The following is an 18,929-nucleotide window of genomic DNA, read 5'->3' on the forward strand; positions in this document are numbered from 1 at the left end:
AAAATTTCCTACTAAAAAACAAGATTGTAATGGGAGTAGTAAATCTAATATTAAATAAGAAAACAAACCTAACGGTGTTGATTCATAGGTCTGCACTAAGTAAAAAAATAGTGTTTCACTACTTCGTAAAAAACAATCAAGTCAAGAATCTGCAATGGATTGGTCTTAATTTTTCTTTATCTTCTATCAAGATAAACCGATTTTGGGAGAAGAGAGAGCAATTATACACTTAGAGAGATCTACTGGATATAGGGTACAGTTATCATGACCAATTAGCACAAATAATATTGATTCCCTCCATCTTGCGTTATTTAGTCATTTAGTTAGCTACTTTCTTATTTTGTATGAGCGAATATCCGTAAGGATAGTTCATACTCCAAACAACATTAATTATGGTTGAACAATAGAGGAAACACACTTTGTTATATATTACTATTATATATTATACCATCCAAAGATCTACCTATCTCGTTCACACAAAAGCTGTCCCAGAGCAAAAAAGCTATCGTATTTGAGATATGTAATGAACATGTTGTGTTTGGAATTGTACTGATAACACACACACACACACACACACACACACACACACACACACACACACACACACACACACACACACACACACACTATATATATTATATTATATATATACATATATTAATATTTCGTTACTTTTCGTTACATTATCAAAAGCATGTATAATAATATAATATAAAAGAAAATATATAGAATGAGGGTTATAAAAATATATGGTAACGAAACAAGTAAAGTAAACTTGTTACACTTTAAAAAGAAAAGTATTTAAAAAAATGTCTTATGTTACGCAATCAAAAGGGGTTTCAAACTCAGGAAAATTACGATAGCAGTGGTGAAATCGGTAGTTTGGTGTGGAAACTATAATCCTAGAATCCTCAGAGGCTAAAGTAATCAACACTGTAAAGCCCTCAGGGAACTCTTAAAACTTCACGCGCTATGTTATTTCAATACTAAAGAAAACCTCAACTAAAAATTGTTCAATATTATTGCTGTCATTGGTCTTGACCTTTTTTTACTACACTGTCATAACAATAAAACACCTTATTGTTGACATCATAAAATCTTTATACACTGATGGATATTTCAAAATTCTAATTTAAATGGTCTTTAAACGGGTCTCGATGATAAATTACTACTATTACCTAATAACTTCCGTTTAAAAATATACTAGAACCCAAAAATAAAACACACAATTAATTTTATATATAAACATACGGGTTATTCCATTTATTAATGTAGTCTGGTAAACAGAATGCCTGAGCATAAACTCTAGATCAAATCCCTTAAGGCTCAGTTTACTTTGAGGAATTAAAATTAATATTTAATGCATCCATCAGCTGTTATAAAACGTAAAAAACAATCAAATTTTTTTAAATTACTCATATGTTTCTATAACACTATTACAAAACTCGGTAATTACTTTTTTATTAAAAATTATTTTAAAACTATACTTTTATTTACAATACTTTTTTCTTAATACGTTTAAACAATTCAGAGTATTTTCACGAGCTAATCCTGGTCAACAAACCTGAATAGTAAATTTTACCGTTTTAATACCCCTCTCTTTATAAATGAAATTGCCAGAACCAAGGTATAATACATCGTTTTGTTTTTTCACCATTAAGCAGTTATTTTCTGGTTTAAGCAACAAGATCACGTTAGTACTGATGTCCTGTATTAAAAGTTGGGCACCTATAGTTGCCGGAGTTATTTGCTTTTATAAAAATAATATATTCATACATTAAATTCTACTAAACTAATTACTAAACTATAAATTAGGAGGAATGTGTTTTGTAGTCATTACATGCTTATGCAGAATGATATAATATACGCCGGTCATATCAATATTTACCTATTAGTTCCAATTTCCAATAAACAACTTAAAAGCCTGTATTTGGAATTTAATTGTTTTAAAGCATTATATTTCACAAACTATATTTCGAAAGTGAATTTAGTTTCATTACGAATGTAAGAACGTTTGAATCTAGAAGGGTAAAATTATTTTTTTAAACACTTGCGATACATTATATTTTTATTGTAAATATAATAATTTATCATATTAAATCTCATTTTATTTTTAAGTATTTATCATAGTTTAAATGTTGCAACTAACGACCAGATAATTTGAACAATAAAAAGTGTAACAACGTATTCAATTCTAGACCAAACGAGATACCTTCTCTTTTCGTTGGCACATTCACACTTAAGATCTTCGACCTAATTTAACTTTTAACCTAAACAGATACTACCTTAAAATCAGAGCCATTTTGCTTGAAATCACAATAATAACAATAAAATCGACACTCAATTATATATTTTTAAATATATATATTATATATATATATTTATATATATTATATTATATTATATATTTTAGATTATAAGGCTGTCATTTTTAGTAAATCTCAATGCAGGCAGATAAAAGGAAATGCCCGAACAATTTAAGAAGGGATGACTGATCTCAGATTGGTTGGCATCTCATGAGCTCCAATATGAAACGGCCCGTACCAGCACATGTAAAACCGAGTTCTTTGTATAGCAATAATAAAAATATGAAATATGAAGCAGAATATAACTTCCAACACTGAGATAAACGTTAAGGAGATTCGGTATTTATTGGGTTTTTACAATTATATTTCTGAATTTCAACTCATTAAATTACAAGTTAAATATTTAATTTTGTATTACATTGAGACATAATTTAAATTCAAGCAGGATTACAAAGATTGGTTTAAAACTTGTCCGGTTAAATTAAATTGGCAATGCATTATTTCTATACAATTTGGTATTTTGCTTCTTAATAATAGCTCAATTCAGGTGTACAAAAGATTTCCACTTGCAAATAAATAAACATTTTTATTATAATACAAAATTATAATACATAAATGTATTTAATACCGTATAATACTGTTCTGTACTATTCGTGTGAAGATGAATTAAAGGTCAAAACTGCTACTCAGGTCATTTTGAAGGGTCTATTTTATCGCCGTAAATTGGGAAATTTTTAACCTTTTTCATTTTACTGTGTACTTAAAAATACTATAAATCAGGAGTGGGGATTCATCATTTTGGTATTATATTTCGAGGGTAATAAGCATTATTCTTGTTCAAACTATAACCACGTAAAACAAAGAAGGCTTCATACAATTCTCACATGTCAAATTCCATCGGTATCAAGCATAAACTATATTAAAGGTGCGCAATCATTAAAGTTCATCTAAAGAATACAAAGTTACTCTTTTCAAAATAAAGAAAGCTGTTTTGAAAACATACATCTTATATATATATATATAATTAATAGACAATTTCTAAGTATAATGTTTGTACAAAAAAAAAACCGTTGCATATAATTAGCAATTTATTTGTCACAAAAAATCTTTTTTTTCGAATGACTTGAAATTACTAATTATTAGTAAAAAATCTGTACATTGCATTTTTTATTGAATGACATGCTGTGTGTCATATGGAAGTCTATAGACAATTTTATCGTTTAGAGCTAATACTAATAAGTATAGTACATCACATACTCCGGATCAATGATATTGAATTTTACTGTCGGTATAAAGATATATGAGATTGACGTGATGTGACTTTGGACCATCGTATACGTCCCCGAGTTTACAACCAATACACAGGGTTAGAAATATTTGCATTACGCCCGCACAGCTGTTCATATTTTGTTGCTCACAAACATTTTTGTAGAAAACAATAAGATATATTACTTTTATGTTTTTCACATTTAATCGCAATTATGGTCTATGTTCAAATAGTTTCTGAGCAACGAAAATGAGCTGATACCTCCTTAATTAATTTAACGATTGCGTGATGAAAAAAATTTTTAATTAAAAATACGCCTTTTTTATCTTTTATTCCAAATATTTAAAGAATATTTGAATAGATGTTGTGTTTTATAAAAATTATCTAGTTTACTGAAAACACTAACCTAGGTAATTTTTAAAACTGTGTTCCTTATCTGGCCATACGTCTGTACGATAAATCTTAGGGTTAAAACAAGGTCTAGTTACAGTTTAATAACAGAGATAGTATTTAATCTTAGTGTAAAAAAGGAATCTTAATGATGTTGAGTCCAAACAGTTGTGTCTGTTTGTCTGTTCTGTCCAAAACGACAATTCCATAATAACAATATGTTAATACTAGGGGTACTGTTAGTTATGTCCATGTAAACTGTTAGTAAAATCGGTTGAATAGTTAAACGCGTGAGTCGTCTATAATATTATTTGCTTATAAATATGTAGTTTAGTGAATTTGCGATCATCCAAAATAAATTTAAATGAACTTACGGTTTTATTCATCATTTTTTTACGTGCCCCTGTTACTGGAATCATGCACATTTTCTGCAAATTTGTGTCAAGTAGGTATCTAGGCCTGTAGGTTAAGTATAGGCTGTATGTGTGTGTGTTGTTTATGCCTAGGTAGGTTTATAGGCATATCCTCATTAACATGAAAGTATGCTATATTCAAAGAGAACAAAACTTAATTAGTTGACAAACAGCTTTAAAAGACGTAAGCGTCTTTTCACGAGTAAAGGTAACAATTATAAATCAAAATAAACCTGTTAAACCTTGATTAATTATAGGAATATCTGCAAAAGTGTTTCGTGTCTCGCATTAAAAGTGCTAGAGTTCGTTTATAGCTGGCTTGATTCCTTTCCCTTACTTTAGTGGTCAGGTCAGGTAATCAAACCTCGGGCACTTAGTTCGCATACTATTCCGAGATACTCGTCTAAAGTTCCTCTCATCGAGTATTACCTTGGTCTTGTTTGGAATTGCAAATGTACGGACTAGATCTACTGATGAGACAATTTGAGAGCTTTTAAAATTTACAATGTCGCAAATTCTGTTGTGTTTTAGAAATTCTTTTAATGTACAAGAAAATGTTGATTACATTATTAATTTACACTGTATGTTTATAAACACAATGGACAAATTTACAAATATTTCTGGAAAGAAGCTATTTATATAACTCTACTATAAACGTATTACATCGCGTTATATTTATTATGTTTTTAATTATGGATGAATGAATTATTAAATTATTTTATATTTCCTCTATGAACTATGTTATTCATAGGGGAATAAAAATTAGGAATGATAGTCCTAGACCATCTGTCCTCTATTTATATAAGGAGAACCGTATGAGCTAGAACAGCCAAATAAATTGTAAACGCGCTTAATAAACTATCGGATTTCCTTAAAGATTATTTAGTTATACTTTTCCAATTTACAAAATGATAAAAGAGATATAATATTACATCATGACTAATATTACTAAGAGGACTAAGTATTCCTCTGCTGATTTTTAAAATATACCACGGGTTATTGTAATATTTGACCCATTCTTTGAAATATTTTATGTGAAAATCATTGTTTTATCTTTACTGGTTCTCATAAAATATCGTTTCTTCTACAACTACAGGGCCCCTATGTTTTTAAATGTATTAGGAGAGTTCATTATCTTCCTTCCAGTAACTACAACATATCTTTTTAGCCAGTGTGTTTATTAAGTATTTAAAAACGGCATTCCCTTAAAGTATCTGTTATCTATTAATAAGCGGCGTGAAAATTGGATGATAACTGCTAGTAATTATTTAAAATATTAAGTTCGTGACGGATACCTAAAAATCATACATATATATATTGCAAGTAAAATCATTGTAGAAAATAATAAAAAGGTTTATTAATTTATTAATCATCAATATACGACTTTATCACAACTAAACTACACCATTAAATGTTTCTTCTCATCCCACTTACCTATTTTTACTTAGAATATATTATAGTAAGAAATTGTAAAATTTACATACTACGTTTGATCACATATTTATTTATATGATATTTTTTTCTGTCTAAAATGGTTACCAATAACACCAGTATAAAAATATTCTCTAAAGCTCAGCCAAATCCCATGGAGGAACATGCACTATCATCACACTCAGCGTTCCTTATACAAAAATCAAGTTTCGTTTTCGGGATATCGTTTGAACAAACATACAAATAGACAGATATACATACAGACAGGCAGACAAAAAGAAATAAACATGTTTCAACTTCAGTGAGTAATGGAGTGCATTAAAGTTTAGCAAATGATTAAAAGTCACATGGTGATTGGATTGAGTTTGTTTGTAATTTTATTTATTCTGCTTTTATTCGCTTTCATCACGGTTACCTATAATACCAATGTAAAAACATTCACTAATGCTCAGCCAAACCTAATGGCGTGATATGTACCATCTTCGAACTCAGTATTGCTAATATTTGAATAAAAAATGAAATGTTACACACAAAAGCTTCACAATGTTACTACGCAGCTATACTAAGTTGTACAATGTTACTACACAAGGAAGCTTCATGAAAAACGACAACTTTAATTGTCGGTTCGTTTTCTAGATATCCCCTGGACAGACAGACAGAAACTAACAAACTCATTACAAATTTTATGAAATTTAATAATAAAAGAAGTTATTGTAATTAATAAGCAGAAAATGGCACATACCGTCATGATTAAAGTTTATCTGGTAAATCTTAATAACATACATTAACATATATTTTCGAAACCATGTGAAAGCCAGATTTACGCCTCTTTAAGTGCAAGAAAGGCTGGTAAAGGCTCCTACAAATGACATTTTCGTTAGACGTGCAGCGTTATAAATTAACCAAACGATTCCTTACAATTTTAAAGTACTTATTGTTTGACGGAGAACGTTATTGCATCCAATTACAGATAGGATTTTCTTTTTCTTTTACTTCAAGCTCATGTCTGTTACTAGCCTATGCCCCGTTACCTTACTTACTTTTTTTAGCTCTATTGTAATGGGAGCTAGGTTTATGTATGTACGTGAGTGTGTTAAGTGTGCTACATATCTGAGTTATATATGATTAAAACTTATCGGCAATGTGGGTCGACCTATCTTTTCAACGACTCGTGCCCACGCACAGGCTTGCCTATGTGGATACTTTTTTCCTATATTTTAAGTAATGTTAATGTTTTAATCATACTTTAAAATTACTATAGTATATATTACTCTATTATGGAACTGTAATTTCTTTATTTGGAAATAAATAAGGTTTTGAATTGAATTTGAATTGAATTGACTTAGAACAATCAAATGTTAGCATTTTTAGTAGTTAATTTTAAATATAGAAATAGCTTGTAATTTCACACACACACACACAAATTAGATTTGATTACGTCTGACATGTACTTAAATATTTTGTAATTATTATGTACAAAAGTCCTACGACAAGGACTCGACAATAACTGATCAGCGTGAAACATGAGATATTGAACGGAAACTATGCATGAGCACGTTTCCATATGACCATTTCACCGACGCCACCTACAATACACGAGCAGATTGCTCTGACGTCATCGGTCTGTGCAGACATACTTTACCAAACAATACGTAAGAGATGTGTTTGCAACGACGACTTGATGTTAATTGTTTAATTTCAAACACTGTTTCTTTTAATGCAAGTTACTAATTCGAATTGTACCATGCTAGTATGTTTTTTGTAGTAAACGAATGTACCATTATTAAATACTTTATGCTTATTAAGCATTATAATTACTAAGGTCGTTTTAATTCCAATTACTTTTAATAACAAACAAAGATGTCAGAAAACCTGTTAGATGTATATTTTTTCGAGGTAGTACTAAAAATATACCATGAATGTACGCTTGGCTTTATTTTATATGCAGATACAAATTTAATTACATTTTTAACTTGGACTAACTGTTTCCTTGACTTGTTACATTTATATGGCGTAGCACTAAACCCTAAAGGAGTCCCTTTCAACAAAACAATTATATAAATATAAACATTTTGAAAACTTTTACTTAGAACCCCTAGATCTTGATTACTCTTACTTTCGTATAGGACCATGAAGTTATTTCAACAATCTTCATCAAAACCAGTTTCATGGAAGTGAACTTAAGGTTTCATCGAATTCACAATAACATAACAAAAATATTTAAGCCATAAGAAGCAAGAGGTCCACTTGAATAGTCTTGACAAAGTTATAGCATCTTTTAGGTGACCACAACTGTTTCAAATGTATAGACCAAGTATTTAAATTCATTTTGTATTCCTACAGGTTCACAATATCTATTGATTTATGAAATATAATTCAAGACTAAGGGAATCAAGCAGTAAAACCAATGTTATGAATGTAATGAAGGGCACCAACTTAAAGATATTTAATATGTACTTGTGATGTCTTTAGTTAAAACAAAAGATTCTTACACAATTAAACTATGATTATGATCCACTAAAAACTATGATTATATGAAATGTATTATACATAATTTATAACTATCTAAACAGAAAAACCTGAAAATATGCAACTATATTAAATACATACAAGTCTATGAATAAATTAATATATTGATGTCTGAAATGTAAAACGTGCATTTATTGAATAATAAAAAAAGAAAGAAATATATCAAATTGCCAAATATTATACATTTTAAACAATTGTGTACTTAATCATTATAACGAACCGTTGGTGTATACCGAACTTCCTACATTACTATAGTAATGTTAACTTATGCATTTTAACAATATTGTCTGATCACATTTCTGAGGTTATCCATCGTCTGATCTAGTTGAGATTTAAACATAGTTTACTAAACGTCAGTATTGAGAATAGTGGTTATATTCAAAAACTGTTCGTAATTATATTATTTCTAATTCTAAAATTATACACTAAAATATTACTACAGCGTCATGCTATAACATTAATAAAAGAGTAAACGGAAGGGTTACCAAACAACTCAATAGGTCGTAAACTTAATTTTGTACGAATTACATAAAAACGAACTAACGTAAATTCTCTAAGAAATTATATTTCATTACGGTAATAGCAGCACTTTTATCTTAAATTTTTAACTTACATGTTACTTTTTCTACGAAACAGTGACAATTCAGAACCTTTTAAACCATGAAATATTCAACATACCATCCACTCTCTTTCCTCTCTTAAAGCTCATGTATCTATACAGAGAGTTTTTATTATGTAAATTTGTGGTTAGTTACATATCCGAAAAAGTAACTATTTTGTAATAATAGGAATTATATTTGAATCATTTGTGTTGCATTTATATACTCCTAGTGTATAATTTTTATAAATACTATAAAAAAGAAACAGTATAATCTAGCTTCTTTTTTAGTTCTAAGTTTAGAGTGATTGGTCAAAATGCATAAATATTTTACTTAAATTTATATTGCCTTATAACCTTATGTACATGAAGGTAGGAGTACGCCACACCATGTGTCACAGTTGCTTACCTGAGGTAGTGAGCCGGTTCAATACCTATATCTCCCCGGCTCATGTGTGTTTTATATAGTGTATGTGTGTGTGGTTTATTGGCTGCAGAGCCCACTGACCATTTGAAGGCGTTTGGCCTTTCCGGTAGAGTGGCGTCAAGACTCCGAGCCGTGGTGTACAAGTTAGGAGTAGCTCCAGTTTAATATTTTGTTTAATTAAGTGTTTGTTAGTTTTGCTGAGCTGTTTTCCTTCTGACATGTGCGGCTAAGTTTACGGCCCCTCACTGATGAGGTCCAGGAGATGAGTTGATTTTCTGCTGTCATCTCTCCCTCATGCGTGGTCGCAGAGAACCTTCGCTTTTGCGCTCTGCTGAAGGACGGCCACCATGATGGACATTTCTACTAGTCAACATCTGTGATACCCTCATATTCTTTATTTATTTGTTATTGTTATTGTTGCCATTTATATAGTTTATATTTTGTTATTTAATTTTAAGTTAGTTTTAGATATTATTTAGTTATTTCTTGGATTTCATTAGGAGCCCGCCCTTAGCCGAAGGATACCGGGTGGAATTGGCATTTCTTGTTTCAAATTATGGCGTTTCTAATTTTTGTATGCAGGTGCACCTGACAAGGATTGTTTGAGGTATACTACTGCAGGCACTTTTTATTTTTTTTATTTATAGTATATATATATATATTTATTTATTTTGACTGGATAGGCCTATGCTGTGTCTTAGTAAATGAACCTGAGTATACTGACCACGGTGTTCTTTTTTACCTAGTTTTGTTTTGATCCGGCATCCCGTTCGCCGCCATGGGCGCGCGCTTCCCTGATGGTTTGCTGTGGGTGTGCGAGCGGCGATGTACGGTTTCAATGGTAGCAGAGCGTGGTTAGCTGCTCTCTCAGCTGTCTCTCAGTTCTGGTTTTGTTTGTTGGTGTAGGTTAGTGTTAGGTAGGGGGAGGTTAGAGTACACAACTTTTTTTCATTAGGAGCTCGCCCTAGCACAGGATACCGGGTGGAATTGGTTTAGTGTCTTGCTTCCTGCAGACTTACCCTTTGCAGGGAGCAAGGGACTCTAAATTGCTTAACCGCTAAATTTATCTAACTGTACTCTACTTCTCCCCTATCAATGTGTTGTGTTGTTATATTTATTGCTTCTGTGTTTGTAGGTTGTGGTTAGTGTATATTTGCAGGGTATCCTTCTATTAGGTAGCAGGTATTAAGTTCTTCACTTGGACCACGTCAGTGTAAGCCTTTTGTGAGTTGAGTCCACTTAGGTTACTAAGTAATTGTTGCGTACGCTTTGTTGTTTATTGTTGTATTTATTTGTCTTAATTGTTTGGTATGGCGTTTTCCCTGGTGCCTGAACAACTACGCAAGCCCGAGTTGGTTTTTGAGGTCCTGACGAGAGGACAGAAGCCCGAGGGAGATGTGAGGGCATTAAGAGCTCAATTACGGGCTTGTATAGCGTTGGACCGCAGCTGGAATGCAGAGTTCCAAATTAACACAGAATTTGAGTTTTGTAAAACCTGAATGGAGGAATTAGAAGACGATATTAATTTTGAGTCACTTCCATGTCCGGGTCAGCAAAAGCTAGATTGGCATCTCAGCTTTTACATTGGCGTGACAGAATAGTTTTACTTATGTCAGCTCCTAGTTTAGACTCTGCTATTAAAAGTTGGGCTTTTTCGGCCAGTAACAAATTAAAACAAGCCTTAGATGGTTTGAGTGAGGTGCGCTCGGTGAAAGAGAAGGGGGTAATATTTACCGCTGTCACTCCAACGGAGGTTCCCACTACCATTACTTTTGCTAACCATCCACCGGCTCTTTCTTTCGAGCCTCCCAGAGTTACTATGTCTCCGATGGGTAGTGGCCCTCCTGAAGCGGCTGGTGAGGCATCATCTATAGTTGTGCCTTCCTTTTCTAGCTTTGGCAAACTGCCCCATCCTTTGGGGAGTGTTTTACAACACTTCCCCAGAGTTGATGGGCTTGACACTAATTTACTTATCCATTTCCTTCTGGAAGTTTTTAAGCTAAGAGAATTTCCTGGTATGACAGATGCCATGCTTATGCAGATTTTAGCGCAGATCTCCTTAAGGCCGCTTTTTGATCGCCTTCTAGACTGCCTTAAGAGAGGTGCCACCTTTGACCAGTTCCACGCCGAGATCTTGGAGTTCTTTGTACCTGCTCGGGTTATGGAGCGCTTGCGAGTGGAACGCGTTTACCGTCCTCAGGCACCAATCGAGACGTTGAGCCATTTTGTCGGGGAGATACGGGATGTAGCCCGGGTGTTGCGCTTGAGCTTGAGCGAAACGGAGTTGGTGAGCCTTATTTTGGAGGGCATTAAACCTGAAGAACGCTCCCGTTTGATTTTTTGTAGCCGTCCCGCATCTTTTGCGGATTTGGACCGCCTCTCCATCATCTCTAGAGGGGTTCAGGATGCGGATGATCAAAGGGAGGCCATGTCGAGGCATCTTCCTCACTTGCCTCCGGGGCCGGTCCATGCTCCGGTGCAGTCTGAGCCAGCAGCTGCTCCTTCCCGTAGGCAGCCTCCTACCTGTTATGGCTGCAAGCAAGTGGGACATATTAGACCGTTTTGTCCACTTAATAAAAAAAACTAGTAAGCTTGCGGACGAGTAACCCGACTCGTGCCGTAAAGGTAATTTTGAGGGCAAATATGTACCTGATTTTGATGGTAAGGGGGTAGCTGGTTTAATACAGAACAGAAAGATGTAGCCGTCCCGCATCTTTTGCGGATTTGGACCGCCTCTCCATCATCTCTAGAGGGGTTCAGGATGCGGATGATCAAAGGGAGGCCATGTCGAGGCATCTTCCTCACTTGCCTCCGGGGCCGGTCCATGCTCCGGTGCAGTCTGAGCCAGCAGCTGCTCCTTCCCGTAGGCAGCCTCCTACCTGTTATGGCTGCAAGCAAGTGGGACATATTAGACCGTTTTGTCCACTTAATAAAAAAAAACTAGTAAGCTTGCGGACGAGTAAGCCCGACTCGTGCCGTAAAGGTAATTTTGAGGGCAAATATGTACCTGATTTTGATGGTAAGGGGTAGCTGGTTTAATACAGAACAGAAAGAAAACAGAAAGAAATAGACTTGGGGACAGTTATCATCGTTGGCCGAGAGGGGAGGTTGCTGCTCTGGCTGCGCAGGGAGTAAGGGCTGCCCGCTCAACCTGCCCACAACTGGATGTACTTGTGGGGAATGTGGTGCGGAAGGCCCTGGTTGATTCTGGGTCAGCATGCAGCCTGATTTCTTTGTCGTTTTTTGAAGATCTAAAATCCTCTGGGCTAATACGGCAGGTTGAGCCTAGTTCACTTATCTGCTGGACTGCTTCACGCACACCTTTACCTATTATCTGTAGTGCCCAGATTCACATCAAAATTAATTATTTCTCTTGGGATTGGAGTTTTTTGGTGGCTAAGGACCTGACTTTTCCTTTCATCTTGGGAGCAGATTTTATCGGAAAAACTGGCATGATTTTGGATTTGGCCTCCAGTCATGTTTTCTTTGCTTTCGCCAGGCGGGTGCTCGTTCCCTTTTCAGATGTCGAGTCTCGTGGGACTGCTGCCTTAGAGATGGAAGATAAGAGCTTGACTCCTCCTGACCAACTAGGACATCTTACGCCGAAAGAGGCTGAGGACATAAGGCAGATTTTTTTCCAGTTTTCCTGAAGTCCTAACTGACAAACTGGGCACGACCAATCTCTTGGAATACGAGATTCGTCTTACAGACACCCGTCCTGTACGTTCCCATCCATATAAGCTTGCTCCGCCCAAGATGGAAATTCTGAGAAATATGATTGATGATTTACTTAAGAGTGGGGTAATCGAGCCGTCTTGCTCAAATTTTTCCAGTTCAGCGTTTCTAGTGCCGAAACCTAATGGGAAGTCCAGATTGGTCTTGGATTATCGAAAGCTCAATGCTCAGATAGAAATTGACTCCGTGCCTCTCCCCGATTTGCATTCTGCTTTCGACTGGTTTGGTAAGGCCAAGTATTTCTCCATTTTTGATCTTAATCAGGCATATCATCAGATTCCTCTAAAACACGAGTCTCGACCTCTCACTGCCTTTTGTGTGCCTTGGAATTTGTACCAGTTCACCCGAGTGCCAATGGGCTTGGCTGTGGGGGCCCAAACACTCACCAGACTCCTGGATTCTATCTTTCATGATGTCAAATTTAAGTTCGTGTTCAACTATCTGGATGACCTGCTTGTGTACAGTGAGAGTTATGAGGAGCACTTGACTCATCTAGAGGAAGTTCTAACTAGGCTGCGAGAGTCTGGCCTTACCGTCAATCCTGAAAAGGTGAGTTTTGCTCAGCCTGAAATATCGTTTCTGGGTCATCTTGTCTCTTCTCGAGGTGTTTGTATTGATCCAGAGAGAACCCAGGCAATCAGGGAGTTTCCTCCTCCTAAGGATGCCAAGGGGATTGCCCGTTTTGTGGGAATGATACATTTTTATCGTCGTTTCATCCCCAATGTTGCTGAAGTGGCGGCCCCTCTGAACTCTCTTAGGAAAAAGGGTGCCAAGTTTGAGTGGGGTGAAGCGCAACAGACTGCTTTTGAGCAGCTGAAAGAGGCAGTGATGCAGCCTCCAGTCTTGGCTATGCCTGATTTCAGTCGTAAGTTCGTCTTGCAAACTGATGCTTCCTCCTTAGCCGTTGCTGCTGTTTTATCGCAAGAAGTAGATGGTATCCGGCAGCCCATAGCTTATGCTTCACGCACGTTAACCCCTTGTGAGAAGAAGAGTTGTTCTGTTTATGAGCTGGAATGTTTGGCTGTCGTGTTTGGAATTAATAAGTTCAGGCGTTACCTAGAACATAAAGAATTTTTGTTGGAAACCGACAACCAGGCACTTTCTTGGCTCCTTGCCCACCCCCGTCAGCTCGGGAAGATTGGTCGCTGGGTAGTCCAAATTTCTGCCCTTAAGTTCACAGTGCAGCACGTGCGAGGCACCCAAAATATCATAGCGGACACTCTTTCACGCATGTATCACTTACCCAACGACCACCAGAATTTATCAGAGCCGCCATGTTGTGGCGTGCTCCTAGACTTTCCTGTGGCATTTTCGGACATTGTTCCACACCAACTTAAGGATCCCGAGCTGACTGCTATCATCAATGAGCTTAAAAACGAAGGTGCCCACTCTCCTTATTTTCTGTACCGAGGTGCTCTATGCTGCCGTGACAAGCAGCGGAGAAAACCTAAGTTAGTGCTGCCAAGCTTTCTTGTACCGATGGTCTTTCAGTATTTTCATTCTTCTCCTGTGGGCGGACATCTAGGAATTCATAAGACCATCGCGAAGATTAGGGATCAGTTCATCTGGAAAGGTATGGACCGGGATATTGCAACTCGAGTACGTTCTTGTGAACTGTGCTCGCTAAGCAAACCCGCTCAAAATACCAAGTTGGGTCTTTTGTCATCTGAGGTGGCGGAAAAACCTTTGGAGAAGGTTTTCATTGACTATGTTGGGCCTCTCCCGCGTAGCAAGTCCGGAAATAAGTTCCTACTTGTTTGTGTGGATGCCTTCTCCAAGTTTGTTTGGTTGTTCCCATTGCGGAGTGCTACCGCGCAGCTCACGGTGCAAGCACTTCGTAACCATTTTTTTCAACACTTTGGAATCCCCGCCACCTTAGTTTCCGATAATGGTTCACAGTTTGTCTCCAATATCTTTAAAAGAATGTGCTTTGGGCACGGAATCCGCCATGTGACTACTTCCCCTTTCTATCCTCAGCCTTCTCACGCCGAACGGTTTAATCGCAATCTTTGATCTGCTCTCATTGCCTTTCATGCGGAAAATCAGACCACCTGGGATCAACAACTACCTTGGATCCAATTTGCCTTTAATACGGCCCAGCATGAAAGTCACAAGGCGGTACCTTTCGAGTTATTATTTGGCTTTCCGCCAAACAACCCTTTGGCGAACCTTTGGAAAATTAGCGATCTTCTGCCACCTCCTGGTACTCCCAATGTGAAAGCCACTTGGGAGGCTGCCAGGCGGAATCTCATTCGGGCTAGGGAGTTAGTAAGGAGGAAGTACAACCGAGGTCGTATTGCCAATCCCTTCCAGGTGGGGGATCTAGTTTACTGCAAGGCTCACCCAGTCAGTTCGGCTGTGGATAAAAGAGCTGCTAAACTTTGCTACAGGTGGACTGGTTCCCACCGCATCTTGAAGTTTCTGACTCCGGTGACTGCCCGACTGGGAGATCCTCAGTCCGGGAAGATTTTCAGGAAGGCGCACATATCCCATCTGAAGCCTTGCCGGAGTCATCCGTGATTTCTCTTTAGTCTGTGCGGGAGGGTTTTAGGTCCAGAGGCCTGATCACCTCTGCTCTTTCTTCCTGATCAAGGTTCCTGTTTTCTTCTTTGTACCCACGCAACTCTTGGAGTGATTTCTTGCCTCCAACTGGATTTTCTTGGTTTTCCCTTCTGCAGACTTCAGGGTTTCCGGTTTATAATTCTTCAACCATTGGGGGGGAGAGGCATTTCGTTTGGTTCTTCATTTTGAAGAAATTAACAGAGGGGAGTTCCTCCTTTTGGGGGGAGAGTCTGAGCCGGTTCAATACCTATATCTCCCCGGCTCATGTGTGTTTTATATAGTGTATGTGTGTGTGGTTTATTGGCTGCAGAGCCCACTGACCATTTGAAGGCGTTTGGCCTTTCCGGTAGAGTGGCGTCAAGACTCCGAGCCGTGGTGTACAAGTTAGGAGTAGCTCCAGTTTAATATTTTGTTTAATTAAGTGTTTGTTAGTTTTGCTGAGCTGTTTTCCTTCTGACATGTGCGGCTAAGTTTACGGCCCCTCACTGATGAGGTCCAGGAGATGAGTTGATTTTCTGCTGTCATCTCTCCCTCATGCGTGGTCGCAGAGAACCTTCGCTTTTGCGCTCTGCTGAAGGACGGCCACCATGATGGACATTTCTACTAGTCAACATCTGTGATACCCTCATATTCTTTATTTATTTGTTATTGTTATTGTTGCCATTTATATAGTTTATATTTTGTTATTTAATTTTAAGTTAGTTTTAGATATTATTTAGTTATTTCTTGGATTTCATTAGGAGCCCGCCCTTAGCCGAAGGATACCGGGTGGAATTGGCATTTCTTGTTTCAAATTATGGCGTTTCTAATTTTTGTATGCAGGTGCACCTGACAAGGATTGTTTGAGGTATACTACTGCAGGCACTTTTTATTTTTTTTATTTATAGTATATATATATATATATATTTATTTATTTTGACTGGATAGGCCTATGCTGTGTCTTAGTAAATGAACCTGAGTATACTGACCACGGTGTTCTTTTTTACCTAGTTTTGTTTTGATCCGGCATCCCGTTCGCCGCCATGGGCGCGCGCTTCCCTGATGGTTTGCTGTGGGTGTGCGAGCGGCGATGTACGGTTTCAGTAGCATGCGCACTTTCAAACCTCATCTCATTCATGAGTTATCCTGCCGACAGTTAGAAAGGCGGTCTATTATGAAGAAATTTTCACTCTCTAGGACATCTAGAGAGTCTACACAGTCCTAAGGCATAGAGAATAGAAATTTAAATCTGAGTCTAGTCTACTGAATGACAGAAAGGAATTGATCGGCAGTCCCACTGGTTTTTGTGGAGGTGAAAAAAATGAGGATATCTAAACGATAGTTTTACTATCAGGTCATATTTTGTTTATCTTAATACACTTACAACAGCCAGACTTGAAAATTAGTTGTAAAATAGCATCAGTCAGCTATTTAGAGATCGACTATTTGGCTAAAAATGGCGACTCTCAATTTCTCTAACTAGTTATCTGTCATGAAAAATGTCATAGATGAAAAATAGTGATAAGATACGATTTGTTACGCATATAAATAATACAATTTATTGCTGCCGATTGAGAGATCGTCAGCCAACGTCAGCTGCGGTATACACCTGTCTGGCTAGTGACGTCACCATTATCTAAAACATTTTATATTTAAAACTCTTTACAAATGTTTTGTACAAAGTAGGTACTTTTAAAAATCCTCAGTTTATTAAAAACCCGATTATAAGGAAACAGTTAACGTAATCATTGTACCAAAGTACAGGGGGTTATACATGAAAAATAAATCTTAACTTTCAGAGTGGTATTAATATGCCTGTAATAATTAGCCGCATAATATAGTAATAGACTAAATATCTCTAAGGTCTGATAAACTAGTTTTATTGTTACTTTAAAATCCTTTACTAATCAATAAAAAAATCTTGATATAGGAAATGTTTGTAGTTATAGGTACTATAAACATCAAAATTTAGAGTTGATCATATATTTAAAATCATATGGTTTTATAAATAAATGTACCATTGTACTCCCTTTAATCGTACTTAAATTAATAATAGATGACTATCAACGCGTAAAATAAGTTTTTTCTTAACTTAACTGTAATGATGTAAATGAAGAATGTCGGGGCACTGGCGAAAACACAGATATGGCACGACTAATAGTGGTGTAGCTTTGCCAGCTGGATTATTCACGGAAGTCCGGGTGATATCAACTACCACAAATCAGCTGCTGTATACACCTGTCTGGCTAGTGACGTCATTCATGAGAATACTTGCATAACATTTTGTATCCTTATCATAACACGGTAGCATCCGTGGATTATTAGTTAACGTTTTTATTTATAAAATTGGGTAGAATGTTAACTTTATTGTTTAATTTTGTCAACACGTTGCTATAAAATTTCAAATTAAAACAGAACTTAAAACGGCTTGTATTCGTAGGGAGACTTTGAGAAAAACTAAATATATAAACTATTTCCTTAAGACGATAAATGTATCTATTTGAAATGTATAACAAGAAACTTTCAGTGCTTTGTTTGAAGGGCATAAATTTCGAACAAAGTTTTGTATTAAAAAATAGCTAATTTCGAAGCTTAAATGGGACATTCAAACACACGCACGCACATAAATAATCAAGCGCGTGCGGGCGCGTTTGAAAAAATAGATTTTAAAAAGTGTATTATTAAAATACTTTTCCTGTATAGACGTTAGACGTATATACGTTTTCCTGTATAGACGCTAAAGACGTTACTTAAATACAAATTTTCATAATAACTAATATAAACTGTTATGAGATTTCCGATGAAATAGTAATCATTTTTAGTACTTAGTAGTACTTATAAAACGAGTTTAGTATAAAAGTAATTCGTAGTGATAACTTTGTGCAATTGCAAGGTCCGCTGAAGTACGAGTCAGGTGTATTGAGCAATTTCTAGGAGTTACAACAGCTATTACGTTCTCTCACTCATATCCTACTGCAACTTGTACTTGTGTAGGAAGTAACCAACACCAAATAAATAATTATTCTTTTCTACGATACTGGCTGTAATTTAGAACATATTTTTTTAATTTACAAATACTATTTGAAAACCATAACAAATACAGAAAAGTGCTTTTAGTTTGTCAAGTTTCGTGAGTTTTCTTTTCAATGGGATAAAATTAAATATTAAATAAACAGATGGTTTTTATTTAACAATTAGTTTAATTACCTTTCACAACTTATACACTCCCATTTATGAAGAAAAGTATCCAGTTATGGGAAATGTCTGAATATTTAATGTAGATAATCTTCAT

Source organism: Homalodisca vitripennis, chromosome 2 (genome assembly GCF_021130785.1).
Source record: "Homalodisca vitripennis isolate AUS2020 chromosome 2, UT_GWSS_2.1, whole genome shotgun sequence".
NCBI classification, from domain to species: domain Eukaryota; kingdom Metazoa; phylum Arthropoda; class Insecta; order Hemiptera; family Cicadellidae; genus Homalodisca; species Homalodisca vitripennis.